This window comes from Eptatretus burgeri, chromosome 15 (assembly GCF_056783735.1).
Source record: "Eptatretus burgeri isolate ZD-2024b chromosome 15, Ebu_testis_v1, whole genome shotgun sequence".
Lineage (NCBI taxonomy): Eukaryota > Metazoa > Chordata > Myxini > Myxiniformes > Myxinidae > Eptatretus > Eptatretus burgeri.
Window position 1 is genome coordinate 28,816,594 of NC_140975.1, and position 8,154 is coordinate 28,824,747.

The window sequence follows — 8,154 nt, forward strand, 5'->3', positions numbered from 1 at the left end:
GGATTTCGAATCTTGAGACATCATTCTACTTTTGTTCTTTATGTGTTGCTTTATTTATTTTGAGGGTTCTGGTGTTTTTATTTTTCTATGGTGCTGCCTTTTTCATTTAGACCATTCTAAAAAAAAAAAAGGTGTTCTCAGAGCCTCAAGGCTCAACCACCAAGTGTGAAAGTCGTCCATAAGCCGGATGGTCTTGCGTTTCCAGAAGCTTGAAATCAAAATCCTTAAGAGTTACCCAGTGCAGTAATGGTTGGAACATTCACTCTAAGTCTAATAGGTCGGTTGTTCGAACCCCGTCCGAGTTATTCTGATTCTCATGTAGCTTACTCTGTTGCAGAGCGTCGGTGCTGCTGATGCAGTTTCTTGGCAGTGGAGCAGGAATTTGAAATTTGGCCATTGGCGATAGTTCGCTTACTCTTTGTGAATGACACGGTGGGAACTTTAACATCCAACAACTAATGGTGGCAGATGGGATGCCCAGTTTAATGTCCATCTGAGGGACGGACGACACACACAATGATAAATCACCCTGTCTGTGAAACACCAGACTGACTGTTTATAGCTGGGCCAAGATCCAAACCCAGGCTAGACAGCTTATAGGCAAGTGTACTTACCTCTAGGCCATTCTAACAACCCGATGTGGTCATGCCAAAAACTTTAAAAAGTAGTGTGTGCTGCTTTCTTGCTTCAGGCTCAGCATTCAAAAAAATAGAGCACAGACAAACAACCGCAAGTTGGCAACCATTGTGCAGCCTTGATGGGCTTCCTCCTGCATTACAAAGACAAGAAACAATAATCCCTTCTTCATCATTTTAAGGGATCAATGATCTCTTATTCATCAATGATCTTTCTGAATCTCTGCTGATGACTTCACTCTCTGCCGTGACATCCCCCATCCTTCAGATAGGCAGGCTGTAGCCTCTTCCCTCTCTTCAAATATTGATAGAATCACAAGCTGGTCAAACACTTGGAATATGTCTTTTAATCATGACAACACTCTCTCTCTCTCTCTCTCTCTCTCTCTCTCTCTCTCTCTCTCTCTCTCTCTCTCTCTCTCTCTCTCTCTCTCTCTCTCTCTGTCTCTCTCTCTCTGTCTCTGTCTCTGTCTCTGTCTCTGTCTCTGTCTCTGTCTCTGTCTCTGTCTCTGTCTCTGTCTCTCTCTCTCTCTCTCTCTCTCTCTCTCTCTCTCTCTCTCTCTCTCTCTCTCTCTCTCTCTCTCTCTCTCTCTCTCTCTCTCTCTCTCTCTCTGTGTCTCTGTGTCTCTGTGTCTCTGTGTCTCTGTGTCTCTCTCTCTCTGTATCTCTCTCTCTCTCTCTCTCTCTCTCTCTCTCTCTCTCTCTCTCTCTCTCTCTCTCTCTCTCTCTCTCTCTCTCTCTCTCTCTCTCTCTCTCTCTCTGTCTCTCTCTCTGTCTCTCTCTCTGTCTCTCTCTCTCTCTCTCTCTCTCTCTCTCTCTCTCTCTCTCTCTCTCTCTCTCTCTCTCTCTCCGTCTCTGTCTCTCTCTCTGTCTCTGTCTGTCTGTCTCTCTCTCTCTCTCTCTCTCTCTCTCTCTCTCTCTCTCTCTCTCTCTCTCTCTCTCTCTCTCTCTCTCTCTCTCTCTCTCTCTCCCTCTCCCTCTCCCTCTCCCTCCCACTCTCCCTCTCCCTCTCCCTCTCCCTCTCCCTCTCCCTCTCCCACTCCCACTCCCTCTCCCTCTCCCTCCCCCCTCTCTCTCTCTCTCTCTCTCTCTCTCTCTCTCTCTCTCTCTCTCTCTCCAAAAAGACCGTATGACAAACCCTCCTATTTATTCTCTCAACAATCCTCTGGAAGAAGTCCTTTCTTTCAATCTCCTGGCTCTCACCCCTCTCTCCAACTCCCCTCCCTCTTCCCCAACACACTGACCTCTCTCTCTCTCTCTCTCTCTCTCTCTCTCTCTCTCTCTCTCTCTCTCTCTCTCTCTCTCTCTCTCTCTCTCTCTCTCTCTCTCTCTCCCTCTCCCTCTCCCTCTCCCTCTCCCTCTCCCTCTCCCTCTCCCTCTCCCTCTCCCACTCCCACTCCCTCTCCCTCTCCCTCCCCCCCCTCTCTCTCTCTCTCCCTCTCTCTCTCTCTCTCTCTCTCTCTCTCTCTCTCTCTCCAAAAAGACCGTATGACAAACCCTCCTATTTATTGTCTCAACAATCCTCTGGAAGAAGTCCTTTCTTTCAATCTCCTGGCTCTCACTATCAGCCATGATCTTTCTTGGACAAACTAAATTTCAAAGTTGGCCTTCAAAGCGAGCTACAGAATGGGCATCCTCTGTCATGCAAAGTTTTTCCTTGGCAAATCTTAACTTTCATCAGCTTAGAAGACCTTTATCCACAGCTCAATTGAGCACTGCTCTCCTCTTTGGGCTAACAGCCCTGCCACACACCTTTCTCAGCTTGACACTGTGGAAACCAAGACCTTCAACATCATTGAAATGTCCGTGATGAAGCCGAGTCTGTGGACCTATCACTTTGTGTTGGCAGACACTTCGGTCGTCTCTCTATCTTCCCTGCCTCCTTTCTGATCTTGCTCCCTCTGCTCTTTCCATGCTTTGTCTCCTCCCCACGTTTCTGCAAGGCACATATGGTCCACCAGCAACCCCCTTCTAGTTAAACTCTAGAATCACTGCTCACTTCCACTAATTTGTTTCTCCTTTCTCCCACCCTGGAGAACCAACTTCCACATTCTCTTCAATCTCAATCTCCCCTCCAGATCTTCAAACCCGCTATTCACCTTTTCAGATCGTCCCCAATTCAAAACCATGATCTTTTCTACAACCTTTAAACCATCCTTCCTCCCTCCCAATTTTAACTTCTGTATCCATCTTATCCACCCTTGCATTCATTCTCCTGTACCCCTCAACCTCACCCACACATATCCCTTGTTGTCCGTCTCCATTTAATTTCTCCCTCGGTCCTGCTGTTATCTTTCCCCCTTCTCTTTCTGCTGTTTATTTTTTATGTTGTGTCCTGATCCATTTTGTGTTTTAGCTCTTCCGTGAGCCTCGACTTTGCATACAAAAAAGGTAACTCATTAGGACTGCTACCACCAGCTCGCTTCGAACCCACAACCTCTGGGATGTGACTTTAATATCTTTACCACATGGTGAGCATCATGTGGTGGGCTTCGAGTGCTCTTGTTTGATTCCGATAGCTCAGCTATTTCCAGAAAGCCCTATTTATTTGATTTGTTTTTTTCTTTGGTGCCTCGTTGCTGGCTGTGTTGTGGACCCCAGTGTTTGATTTGCCATTTTGGGGGAAATTGGACGCACAAATAAACGAGTACATTATGAAGTCCATTGGCTATCTCACAGTGAAATCTAAAGCTTACTCCAGTTATAAGCACCAGCAGCATTCGGTGTAGCTGGAATTTAAGGAAGGAAAAGCTGATTATGGATCGATTGTATAATCTTGACGTTTATCATGAACTCGTTAATCACCATTTGTACACACTCCTGGGATTACGTTCGAGCTTTAATCTCACATTTGTTTGGGATGGTGGTTGGAATGAAAATGCTTCTTTTTTTTTTTCGTTGTAAGGATCCAACCGGAGAGAGTTATGGGCAACCCGGGGGTGAGTTCCAAAGCACATCGGTTGACCGATAAATATTTGCTCTTTATTTATTTTTCTGCCGATATTTTTGTTTATTTATTCGTATTATTTTCCTTGGTTTGCACTCAGCTTCATGGCCTTTCACGTTATGATGGTTCTTTTAAATCCATGAACCCAGCTTGTGCTGTATATTTTAACCAGACTCGGTGGTGTACTGGTTGAAGTGTTCACTCTGATTCTGGGAGGTCGGCGGTCCGAAACCTGGCTGACAATACCAAAGACTTTAAAAATGGTACCTGCTGCTTCCTTGTTTGATGCTCGAAAAGGACAGGGCACGGACAAAGAGCCATTGCACAGGCTTCTTGGGCCTAATGGCCTTCTTCTGCATTGACATTCCTTGGAAAGGAACTCGTATTTAATGCTGGGATTCTGATGGTTGCAAGCTTCTCAAACTGTGCAACGCAGATCAAGGCTCGATTGTCGCTTGTCTGGCACTTGGAGACGAAAGGTAGTTTCACTAGTTTGTGCCTGAAACCAAATTGGAATCCAAGCAATTGAAGCACAAGGATTACCAATCACCCAAGACCTTTCATGGCCAATCCTCAGCCAGCAAGGTCATGGCCTCATTCCTTTTTGGGGGGAGGGGGTGGGGGGAGGATGACGAGGGAGTCCTTCTGATTGACCAAATGGCTCCCAGAACTATCATCACAGTGGGAGTGTTTTGCCAGCTTCATTCAAAAACTGTGGCAGGTCATCAAGGACAAACCCAGAGGGATGTTGACTGAAGACTCAGTGGCATAATGGTTAGTGTTCGCTCAGAGTTGCATGAGTATACAACCATAGGTTGGCAACCATTGTTCTGGCTTGATGGGCCTAATGGCCTCCTCCTCCATTGAAGTTCCTTTTAAGGGAATTCATTATTATTTTTAAAGATGCGCTCCTTTACAAACAATGCACCTGTACTCCTGTCCTGTGTTGTGCAGATTACCATTCGTAATGACGGCCTTGAGCAGTTGGACCACGAACTACCATATAACCTGTGGAGCTGGCCCAAAGTGACGATAATCTCTTTCAAAATTTGAAGTCCCACCCGAGTGGCCGCCAATTTGCCGACAGCGATGAACTGATGAAAGCTAAAGGCAACTGAAGCAAGTGAGATGAGGCTGAAGAAGCGATCTGAAAACTTCCTTTTCACTGGCATATACAGTTTGAAGAACAGAAGAGGGACAGTGAAAGGGACGGAGAAGTATGTGCAGGCTGGAAATCTGGACATTGCTAACTAATAACAGACAATTTATAATTAGCAAACGACAGCTGTATAATAAACTTGCTTTGTAATCCCAATTAGTATGGGCTTATGTGTTGGCTTTAATTAGTCCGTATTTATTCTCACACTTTATTCACATGAACCACAAAAGAGTAAACATTTTTCGGGTTTCTCTGATTGCCATCGGAGCCTCATTGTTGTCGGTTTAATTGTTGATTGTATTTTTGACCCTTTGAGTCACAGGAAATCCAAGTGATTTCATTCCTTTCCTTTGAGGTTATGTTGTATTCCACCCAAGCTCCATAAGCTTTTCTCTTTTTCTTTTAATGATAATTCAGTGTGCGGCATTGAAATACCTTTTCACATGTAAACTGTGATCATGAAAGAACTTTAGGCAAACTTCTTCAGATTACTGTGCCAGTAATGTTTCTCATTTTTATGTTTTTCTTGTACAACCAAAAGTTTGAGCTTGATCTTGTTTAATAGCACGAGAAACACCTGCTCCCTTCAGGAAACAGCCTGGGAGAGAGGAGGAAGGGGGGTCGGGGCAAGGTGTGGAGAGAATAGTGGAGAAGGTGGTACAAATATATTTCGTGCCGTGGTTAATGATCCCCCTTGTCTGCAACAGGGGTCAATATTACCCATGACTTGACCTTGGGTAGTGGGTACTACCAACATGTATGCAAAATTTGTTGGTTATCGGCCCTGTTCTGTTTATTTGTATAATTTTCAGATGTGTACAGGGTCATTCCATGTCAAATCATCAAAGAATCTGCCGTCATCTCTCAGATTTTTGTAAAACTTTGGGAACCAATTGGGACCCATGAAAAACGGCAAGAACTCAAATATTTTTGCTAACAGCCTCTTAATTAGTGAGATACAGACTAACGAACTTTGGACTAATTAGCACGACGTCGCGAATTCAAATGGCCATATCTCTAAAAGTATAACACCTAGAGAGCTGGTTTTGGTGTCATTTTAAAGGTATTTTCATGCCCTATGAATTTGTCTGGCAACATTTTCCTACCTCCAACCACAAAAAAGTTATCACAAAATATAAACTTCAATCGTGAATCCCCAAAAAATGTATCCTTCAAATTTCCTCAAATTCATCCCAGAGGTACCTTATGATGTCAAGAAGCTTCCACATAAGTTTTGTGATGGGCACTCCAATAGTTTCTGAGATATGAGCAATAATGTACATGTACGTATGGCATATAGGATCGAAAATCAGCATTTGTAATGTATTATACAATCATTCTAACCCAGCCATGACAGGGAACATAGGGAACGACCATCAATTGCTTTGAAGTATCATATGCTCTCATTTTCAACTGGGCCTGAGGGGAAGAAACAAGTGCTGCTGTTGCTGCATTGGAGAGGAAATTGAAAGCCTAAGTCAGGTTAGTGAACACTGTGTACTTGAACTCACTTATTGATTGTATAATACATTACAAATGCTGATTTTCGATCCTATATGCCATACGAACATGTACATTATTGCTCATATCTCAGAAACTATTGGAGTGCCCATCACAAAATTTATGTGGAAGCTTCTTGACATCATAAGGTACCTCTGGGATGAATTTGAGGAAATTTGAAGGATACATTTTTTGGGGATTCACGATTGAAGTTTATATTTTGTGATAACTTTTTTGTGGTTGGAGGTAGGAAAATGTTGCCCAGACAAATTCATAGGGCATGAAAATACCTTTAAAATGACACCAAAACCAGCTCTCTAGGTGTTATACTTTTAGAGATATGGCCATTTGAATTCGCGACGTCGTGCTAATTAGTCCAAAGTTCGTTAGTCTGTATCTCACTAATTAAGAGGCTGTTAGCAAAAATATTTGAGTTCTTGCCGTTTTTCATGGGAGACAATTGGTTCCCAAAGTTTAACAAAAATCTGAGAGATGACGGCAGATTCTTTGATGATTTGACATGGAATGACCCTACACACACACACACACACACACACACACACACACACACACACACACACACACACACACACACACACACACACACACACACACACACACACACACACACACACACACACACACACACACACACACACACACACACACACACACACACGTACAATATCGGCTATTGCTGAAATATAATATAATATAATATAAAGTATTGTTATAAATGATGTTAACCTCAAAACACAGTTCCCTTACCTAAAGTAAGAACCTTAACCTGTAAGCAAATTAATGGTTTCCCGACCGCACGGATCATCAGCGGGGCACCGTTCTTCCTCAAGGCTTCAATCCTTTCAGCCCAAGACCTCTCAAAACAGTCTCTGCTGCTCTCTGCTGACCTGGAAATGATTGGATTCTGGTCTTGTACATGGAACATGTTCTTCAATTCCAGAAAATCTCTCAGTCTCATCCTGTCACTCCAGAAGGATCATCAAACTAACCCACCTATTTACTTCCTTGGTCATCCACTGGAAGAGGTTCAGTCTCTTGAATGTTGGTTGTCCCTGATGGTTGCCCTGCTGCACCCACTATCAGTCGAACCTTTCACTTGTGGATAATTTTTTTTTTAATCTAGATGCTGGTACAGTGTTATTTTCCTGCTCTCAATATTAACAGAGTTATTTAACAAGATCTCATCTTATCTTGTATACATATATTTTGGCCTGTCTGTTTGTCTGTCATGTTATAACTTGAGAATGGATTAATGGATTTCAATAAATCAAATTACAGTGGATTCAGGGAACTCTCGGGAAGGTTTGTGACAAAAAAAAGAGAAGTTTTAAAAAATTATTTTTAGTTTTATTTTTATAATTTTTTTTTATGGGTACATGGGTACACGTGGCGAAGCTGCAAATGCCAACTTGTGACACTGGTTATCCCTGCACTCCCAAGAATCCATTTTCTTCTTGCCCCTATTGATTAGCCATCACAGCAAAGATTGGTATATGTCAGCGAAGCGACAGGTCTGATACTCTAGTTTTTGTATATATGAGGTTTCCATGAGATGGTTATGTTTTTTGTTCTTACCCTTTGGGCATTTAAACTGGTCACGGACATCTTGGTTCCAGTACATATCGGCTGAGCTCTCGAGGTTTTTCTGCATGGCAGTTATCCAGTGGACAAATGGCCGAGTTGAGTGTTTATTTTTTGCAAACACCCACAGCTATCAACGAAAGATGGAACTGTCACTGGACCCTCCCCATAACGCAGCAATCGAGAAGTTAATACTATTGGTAGTGAGAGCAGGATTGACAGTGGAGTTTGTTGTATTTTCTTCAAGTTGTTGAGTCTTCCTGCTGATTGTCTGTGATGAACTCAGTTTCAGGCAAAAGTAATGTAGTCAA

The 8,154-nt window shown here is 43.2% G+C and overlaps 1 protein-coding gene across 1 annotated transcript in view; it reads left to right on the forward strand.

Annotated features, from left to right (window-relative positions):
* MRPL11 (mitochondrial ribosomal protein L11) overlaps window positions 1-8,154 on the forward strand; it is a 158,920-nt gene that overhangs the window by 62,743 nt on the left and 88,023 nt on the right. The window lies entirely within an intron of this gene.